The following is a 9,513-nucleotide window of genomic DNA, read 5'->3' on the forward strand; positions in this document are numbered from 1 at the left end:
CATGCTTTAAAGCTTTTGATGCAGATTTTAAGTACTATGCCTTAACCAGCATTAAGATACCTGGGTGACACGGGCAACAAAGCATCGTACCTCCTGTGTCCCACAGAAAATTAAATGACAAAAACTAGTTTTAAACTTGTATATGCCAAGATGGATGCAGCAGGATTTTATTGACTAGTAATAAACTACTGATTTTTCTGCAAGGCTGGCCATAATGGCTGGTTTACTACTGCACATTGACCTGCAACAAATATTAGTCAAATATAAGATGGTACTGCACTCCATAATTTTATTTTGGGATAAAGGCCTGACTGCATTACCATATAACCTGCTATGCACATGCATTTCCAGTAGCACAAGTTAGGTAACTGTTATAAAATCACAGCCTTGTTCTTGCAAATGTTTACACATCTGAATAATTTTAAAATTACAGAAATACTAAGACTGGAGAAGACCTCCTGATACACAGAATCAGATAAACTGCTATCATACAACATACTCTAATATTTTAATAAAATTTATCATGCTACATCTTACAACTGGGTTTTGCAGCCGCTACCCTGGCCAAAAGGCTGCTCTAGAACAGCACTCCCCAGCAGCTGGGATCTGTGTTCATCTCCAGCTTAACGTTATTCCTGACCAATTTCTGTTTATTCTTTGTTCTTGTGCCAGTACCATCCTCTGGCTTAACCATATTTTCTCTTTCCCTTACAATTAACCTTCCTTGTATCTCCTCTCTACCCATCTAAACAAGCAGCTGTTCCAGCCTGTTGTCACTTGACAGGCTCACTACTCCCCAATCTCTAGAAGCCCTGTCTTGCACCTGATCTAGCCTGTGCTCATCTTTTTTTTTTTTTTCTTTTTCTTTTTTTTTTTTTTTTAAGACATTACCCGGAACAACATTGTTAGCTCCTAATCATTTCACAATTCCAGCACTAAACTCCATCTTCTCTAGCCTCATTATTACTTTCCCCTGTAGCACCACATCAGATGCTGTAGGACCTGTCTACAGAAAGACATGTCATCCCGTTAAGAAAAATGCATGTTATCAAGTTAAGAAAATTGGTTATCTTAAAAACAGATAGGTTGATATGGCACAACCCTATTTTGGTGGATTGATGTTGCCTTTTATTGCATTTTTAATCTGTGTCCAAGCCTTTAATGAATATTTTTGATTCAGCATACAGCTAAGGTTGGACCAACAGGTCTGTATTTACTCAGGTTATCCCCCACCACCAATAGGGCTATTACGCTTCCTGTCCTCCAAACATATGATAGCACTCCTGATTTGATAGATTAAAACTTGTATCAGATCTGCAACTTCATGAACAGGTTCCTTCACTTTCAGGAACAGGTATCACCCTTCCCCAGGCAACCCTGACCCCCAGCTCAGTCTGCACACTCTAGGGTCTTTGAAGCATCCAATGTGGTTGCTTCTACAGTAGGTTCATGCCTGTTACCCATCCTGCCCTAGCTCCCACGATCAACTCTACCTTCAACAACAGCAAAAAAGATTTGTTCAATTCTGTGATCACAACAAGAGTATCCTCAGTAAGTACCCTATCCCCAGCACTAAGCGGCCCCTTCTCTGTAACTGTATTTTGAGAAACTGTCAACCCATTTCCTTAGCAACATTTGCAAGGTTTAACTGAGCCTGATTTTTGGCAGTTCTCATTTTATCCCTACTGACTTTAAAGGCACAGCAGCCTCTGCTGATAAATTCTTTTTTTGTAAATTCTCTTTTTGCACCTAACAGCCTTTATAAGGTGATTATGCCCCCAGTTTGGATGAAGTTTTATCTTACAAGTTTTTTCCCCTTTACTTATATAATCTAGAATTTATATCCAAAGTATTTCTAACAAAAAAAAAAAAAGCAAACACCAAAACCCTCAAAAATTCCATGTACTTCTACAGTCAAAGTCTGAGTTTTCAATCCAGTTCACGGCCTTCATTAAATATTTTCCTTCATGTATCAAAGCTTGTATCATGATCACCCAAAGGTGGGGACATGGGGCTTCTAAACAGCTCGTTTTCCTGTAATAGTCATAGCACCAATAATTCACTCACTGTCTCAACAGCAAGTGATGATGCTATGGTGACAAAATCTTTTGACCCTATTATTGTTTGAAGCAGCATTTATTTGTTCTCCAAGCTATATCTGAGAAATAAAAGTTTCTCATACTAATATTTATCTCTCTAATGGTACTGGGAATAATATCATTTCAGAGCCTCAAGTTTGTATCCGAATCCAATCCTATGAGGGATTACAGCAGACTCACAGTACTCCCTCTGGGACCTCTTTTACCATTCTTCCCCACAGCAATTTTGACCAGAAACAGATCCTGCATTATCAGTATTACTCTTCTTTCTTCTTTACAGTCTACTGCATACAACACAGCCTATCACCTTTTACATCTACCCTATCTGAACCACACATAATCTTGAATGCATGCTAAAGCCATGATTACTATTCTTGCAGATTGATATTATCCCTATAATATCCAGTTTCATGTTCTGCACCAGTAGCTCTGGTTCCCCTACTTGTTATTTCTGATGCCGGGAGCCTGAAAAAAAAACCTGATATGTTTGTGCATTTACCGATCACACAACTCCCAGCTTCCTCAACTAAGAGTATCATCCATCTAGGTATTGCTGAATTTTATTATTCTTCTCGTAACATTGAATTTTATTCTTTTCCATCTCCTACCTACCCGTCGCTTTGCCTAGAAATACTGTTTTACATGCTACAGCAGCAGCATTTACCTAATTTTCCTCTTTCTTTGTACTAAGCAAGGCATGGAGATCACACAAGTTTTTCCCAACATTCTCAAAACCCAGGATTTTGCTTCACATGCACCGCTCTCTTTGATGTCTGCACACTGAGGAGCATTTTTGGAAAATGAAAGACCACAACCCTGGGCTTTGCTTTGCCTGCTTTCTTCAGGCTGCTTATAGCAAGCATGCTAAGTCACAACTATAAGTTAGCTATAGTCTCCCTATGCTTGAAGTGCAGCCATAGTAATTCCAGACATTTTCCATGTACTTTTTTTTTAAAAAAATTGCTAAAAACCATGGTACTGCGGGGACACAGCAATACAGCATGGAGTCTGAGGTATTTCCATGCTGCACAGTCATTACACCACATCGATCTTTACTAAAGAAATTACACCAACAGTTTCATTTTATAAACTGAATTTATAAAATCTTTAGTATAATTCTCTGTTCTCCAGACAAATTAATCCAAGCCTTAGCTAGTTACTCCCACTAAAGAGCTCTTACCTCCGCTGATTCTAACTCTTCATCGCTAGAAGCCTGGCTGATGCTCTTCCTCTCACCCACCAAAAATGGCATCTTTAACAATTAGCCAATCACTACATCTGCTAAACTGGGTCATCAGGGATCTGATGAGCAGCTTACAATATGTCTCTGCTTTTTAAAGACTGATGTAAATGTAGGAAACATGCCAGCAAGCAAGGATGCATTTTCTGGCTGGGTATGTACTGATTTCCATAGCAGCTAAATAGATCAAGCGGCTCAGGCAGCTCGTACCGGTGTTAGACAAACAGCACAGGGTACCAAGATTACATCTTTAGGGCTGCAAGAGATCCTCTTTTTGCACCAAAGCAAGTCTCATGTAAGACTGAGGGTGGCTTTTGCTCACTCCAGGTGAGAATTTATACTGGAAAGTCATCATTCCTCCATAGGGCTACATTTTCTGGGCTTGTTTGGTTTGAATAGGTAGAACGTTTTTCCAAAAGCTGCATGATTTTTTTTCTTCCCAGTTTTAATATAATCAATGACTAGAAAAATTACTTATGGTCTAGTTGTTATTTTGACCCTGAAATCATTAGAGATTCGAGTGGGGAAGACATAAATGTAGGCAGAGCATGCACGGGAAGCTCAATATTCCAAAATGGCAAGCAGAAGCAAAGATAATGACAAATAGGTGACTGGATAAATTGTTTTTCCTCACATTTCAGAAACCTGGCAGTTTTACATCGATGTCCTGATCTCAAGAGCGAGAAGATGGTGGTGGTGGATCTGGTGGTGGATCAGCTATGCAGGAGAGCGAATAACTCAGCACCAAGCCAGTGCATTTTTTGCAAGCGAAACATGTAAAGCATGCAAATGCCGAAGATCAGGAATGAGATGCATTAAGCAGAAACCGAACCAGCAGTTCTGGGGGATGTGGAGTAGCAGCAGAAGCAAACGAGAGCGTGTTGGATTAGCGTAATAAGGACATCACAGGAAAGAATTTGAATGCATTGGTAAAGCCGTAGGAGCCACTGCTTGCCTGAATCCAGTCTGATTAGTTAGTGCTACTGATTCCTCATGTTCATTAGGATTAATGTTCCTAAAACACATTAGCACAAATGAAATTACCAAAAACACACTTTGAATCCAAGGAAATTAAAAATCCCTCTGGCAAAAGGCCTAATAAGCCCAAAGCTAGAGAACACAGCAAAAACCAGGCTACGTGTATCTGAGAAGGTAGCCCTATCACACCCACTGCTTCTGCCAAGGAAATACCTCAGGCAGACAATGAAACTTCAGTCATTACACATTCCAGTTTTTATGGACAAAATTCACGATTTCAAGAAAATTTAAGAGAGAAAATACCAAAGACAATATTTAATAAAATGGAAGCTCCTGGTCATGTCCTTTCCCCTCAAAGTGCTGGAGATCTCTCTTTCCAATCTTCCTCTTTGACACGCCCAGAGAAGCTGTGGATGCCCCATCCCTGAAAGTGTTCAAGGCCAGGCTGGATGGGGCTTTGAACAACCTGGGCTAGTGGGAGGTGTCCCTGCCCATGGCAGGGGGGTTGGAACTAGGTGATCTTTAAGGTCCCTTCCAACCCAAACCATTCTGTGATTCTAGGTTCTCCATTCACAAGGCAATTTACTTACAAGTGATAGAGTTTGTTTGCATCTGCTTCTACCACTCTAAACTTACCCCAACCAAGTTCTGTAGTCCTGAAACTGATCTAAAGTAGCTTAATAGCCAGGCACCGTGCACACTCTAAACTATGGACACAAGATACCTGCATCCTGTTACCGCCCTCAGCTCTTCACAGCATCATCTACGTGTTGTCATTAAATATTAATGGTTTGTCTAGACTGAGAAACTAGCACAGTTTTAAAACACAATTACAAACACACAGCATAAGAGGATAAGTCAGAATTAAAAATAATTATTTCATAAGTACCACTTATTTTCTAAGCCTCAAACTCTGCTTTAGGGAAGGACATGGAAAATGGAGGTGGAGCAAGGGTACCACGTCGGTCTGCTGAAGCTGCATATTGCAAGACCTTTGTTTGCTGGACAACTGGCTTTATTTTGTTTTGTTGAGCTCTCTTACAGCCATCCAGTAGAACGGTAGGAATAGCAAACTCCAGAAACCTACAGACCAAACAGGACTCGTGAAATCACAAGCCTGGACCTTCCTCAACCAGAAACCAAGCTCTCTCAGTACCCAATCTACACAGTCGTGGCTGTCAAGAGAAACACTTGGTGAAATTGCAGGAGGGTAGACCTTTGATCCTGAAGTGAGATCTGTGTAGGAAGTCTTCCTGAAGTTGGAAGTAGAGATCCTGCCCACGCAACTTCAGCTGCCAGTCAAGGACCCGGAGTCAATTCAGGCAAAACTCAGATTGCCCGAAGTCTGTCTCCGAAATTATTACAAAGGAAAGATGTAAGGTAGCAATGAACACTCATCTGAAGTTCGAGAAATCCTCTGTCAAAAGACTGCGCTCCTAGAACCGAGGTTTCATGCTCGACGGTAGCTAACGAGCTGCCTCCCAGGAAGGCAGCTTTAATAGAACAGTAGCTCACAAAAATATATTAGTGATTAAGTTGCAAAACAGATCTGGCAGCAGTCTGGATATACCAGCAGCATATAGAAGACATGACTTGAACTTTCATTTCTACCCCAACCCATTGCTTTGCACACATTACAAAACAGGGTTTAATTATGCTTTCTTGAGAAAACTCCAGCACACTTGAGTATGACACAACAAAAGTCCAAAAGGAGCTTCTAAAACCAGACAGGCTCCATTGTCTTAGTTATTACCAGAGTTATTACAGTATAAAGAGGGAAAAGAAAGTATACATGGATTTTCCAGAAAAAAAAACAGCCATGTGTTGGACCTGGGGCTCCTTCAGGGAGAAGTCTAAGCACTTGGCACTGCTTCGGGAAGAAAATAAGTGTACTTTTGGGCTAAGCCATTTGGCAAAGAAGGTGATCATAGCACAGCTTTCTTTTGGGAACACTTGTATATGCACTGATCTTGGTAATAATGCTACATGTCCATCAAAATGCTTTTTGCCTGTTACACGAAAAACAAAAAGGTGCCCAGATGCAGAATTTCGACATCAAAGAAGAGAAGTTTTCTCTTGGTAGTTCAGACTTTACACGACAGCCACACTGCCTTTCTATATCCCTTTGGGGGCACTGGAGAAAGAGGACACAGGCAAAAAGAATAGAGCAGAGGCAGTTTTCCTTCATTGTGGAGGCTGCTAGATCTGTCTCCTCACTCCAGAAACTCAGAGAAAAGCTTTGCCCGTTTTGTCTCTCATACTCCCACTTCGTTTTTTCGCTTAACAAGCAGCAGTAGTTCAATTAGCCGATCCTTAAGGGGACAACATTTATACCTAGACAGTTAACAGGGAGATGCAAAAGAGAAAGACTTGACTCTTCTAAGAAATACAGCAGCTTAAGCCTGAGAATTTCTCCAGATCTATGCTAAGCCTACAAAAATTAAGGTTAATTCCTCAAAGAACTATCTTCCTAAGAATAAATATTATTAAAAGTCACCAGATGGTAGTATGAGAGATACTCTCACCAAGTATTTTTAATTGAATGAATCACAAACTAGGGTTGGACCGCACCGGCGATTTCCCCCGTAGTGTAAGTATAGTTACACCGTTATCTCAGCCCCAGCAGCGAGTCACCACGTGGCAGCCGCGGGGCCATCGGTGACGCCACACGCATTCCCGGTCCCTTGCAAACACTGGCGGGATAAACCGCTTTTGCCCAGGGTTTGAGCTAACACGTTTTTACCTCACCTTTGCCTGGGGTGAGGGGAAGGGAGCACATGATCAACTATGGCATATCATTGCAGTACGTGGCTGTCTTACTCATCTAACTGAGTGCTCGCTCCCTAACGGAGATGGTTTGGGTATGGATTTTCCTCCCCACCTCACCACCCGGCTTATCAAATTGCTTCCACGTGACAAACTAAAATAGAAAAAGGTACTTGTTCCAAGTTAAAGAGTGTCCACACAATAAATTACGCTAGTACCGACTTAAATTTATCCCTACCTTAGAACAGTATGGCTTCCCAGCTACACAAACAAAAACAGAATTTGGGGGAAAGGTTTTCTCAGGCAGCATTTTGTTCTTTTGACACAGGAGCAAAGGCATTCCCTGCCCAACTTGGTTCAACCAGAATAGCAGAGCAGCTGTCCACACACTGTAACTGTGCAAGCAAGAGACAAAACACGTCAAAAATATTAAGCCAAACTCTCAATTGAATGGAAATAAAAGAGAAATAAACAGGCAGCAAGTCTACGTGAGGTAGCAGGGTCTGAGACCGCGTTACTGGCAGGAACTGAGGAATTGGAGAACATCATGCAGGCAGGACCTTTAGCTGCCGCAACAGCAGGTCACCAAATAAATCTCAGGAAATCATTTGGAAACAGTTCCAGCGTGGCAGTATATGGAACATGACACCTTCAGCATAAATCTGCAAAGACAATTTCATGATGGAAGAATTACATCTGTCCATTAATTTCTGTAGGCCTCAGTTCAAAAATCTTGCTCGCCTGCTAAGCTTCAGATGATGAATCCCGCTTTTTTCCCAGTCCCATTTAAAAAAAAAATAAATTAATCCATAATTCAGGCAGCTCCAAAGAGATTCAAGAGCAAAATACCAGTACTGCAGTTAAGAGTTTGGTGCATTTGCTGAGTGCACAGAAAGGATCCAGAAATAGCACGCAAAGCCGAGGTTTGGCAAGAACGACGCAGTTTACCCTGAAAGAGGAAAGTCAGACACACTAAATGAATGGTGACAGCAGCAAGTCATGCTTTAACACAGGGAGTGACCCCAGGGACTACTCGTGTTGGGGCAGAGGTGCTAGTTATTGCTGTGTCCCTCCTCTGGTGGTTTTAGTGGAGAAGTAAAAGGCTGTGGTGCAGCACAGAAGAGGTATGTTGAGGCAATGCCAGCTCTTCGGGAAGAAGTAGTCTTCACAGCACTTTCTGCCTCAGACTAAGACAAAAATAGTAAAAAGCAGCAAACCCCTAGATTTTGTTTGTTTGGCATTGTTGGTTTTTTTTTTGAAACCTATCTATTTCTGAGAAAGCAGGAGTGATCAAAATTCCGGAAATCTTTTTCTTCTCACACAGAGTCCCAAGACGTGGGCACAGAGGTCAGGTATGGGCATGTAAGCTAACTGCTACCCACACTTCTCCCCAAGAGCCAAGAGGAACACAGAATAAAGCCTGACACAGTTCAGTCCTGCGGGCTAGCTTCAACCCCCAGCAAGTTCTAAAACAAGCCACCACAGCTGAAATCCCTGGACAACAACAACCAAGGCTTTCTCTGGTTGCACCATCTGCACAATCAACATACCTGCTCTTTTCAGCAGCTGTGACCCCTACAAAAAAATTCACACACATTCATTCACCCCGATTTATCACTATCTGCATCCTCTGTCCCAATACCAGGAAGCCATACAGATGGTTTCCTGGCTCCCGTGAAAACCCTTAACTCTGTTTTCTGTCACTGTCAAGTAACCTCCACCAAAGACATGGCTCATGTTCTCTGCACATCTCTCCAGTTACTCTGCAGTGAGGCTACTCTCACTTCATGGTAACAGGACTATCAACGCAAAACTTGACTGCAACTCCTCTGCATTATTGGCTTGGATATCAGGAGCGCTCAAACTTCAGCTTCTATGGCTTTACGGGTCTCTTAGCATGAATTTAAAAGAACCACTTATCTCAGGCTAGAGATTTATGCATAGGCCAGAGTTAAAGTAGGGCAATACTTAAGCTGCATCTCAAGCTCACGCTGTAATGAAGCAAAAGCTGCAACTTCAAGCTCTGAAGGGGCACAGCAGGCACACCTCCCGCGACTGCTCTGAATTAGATAGCTTCTGAGAAACTTGTGTGGATCTTGAAAGTCTAATACAGCTCAACGGTCTGCGACTGAACTGCTTGAGCAGGCAGGTCGAGCTGCAGCATCCTCTTTCACATACGTTACCAGGTCCTCAGTAAGGCGCTAGGAATGAGACCCTTTTCTGCAGCAGAGGAACGTGGAAGATGCGCAAACCCTGCAGGAAGCAAACTTCAGAATGGCAGATTGCCAAAGGCATTTCTGGGCAAAATGAAGAAAAACCGTGACTGCCACCCAACTGCCCCAGATTGTCTGCAGTAGAACAGGAAAATACATAACCACCATCAAGATGAAAACAAAGAAAATGACGGCCACACAAAAAAAAAAAACCCGC

This window comes from Numenius arquata, chromosome 2 (genome assembly GCF_964106895.1).
Source record: "Numenius arquata chromosome 2, bNumArq3.hap1.1, whole genome shotgun sequence".
Taxonomy (NCBI): domain Eukaryota; kingdom Metazoa; phylum Chordata; class Aves; order Charadriiformes; family Scolopacidae; genus Numenius; species Numenius arquata.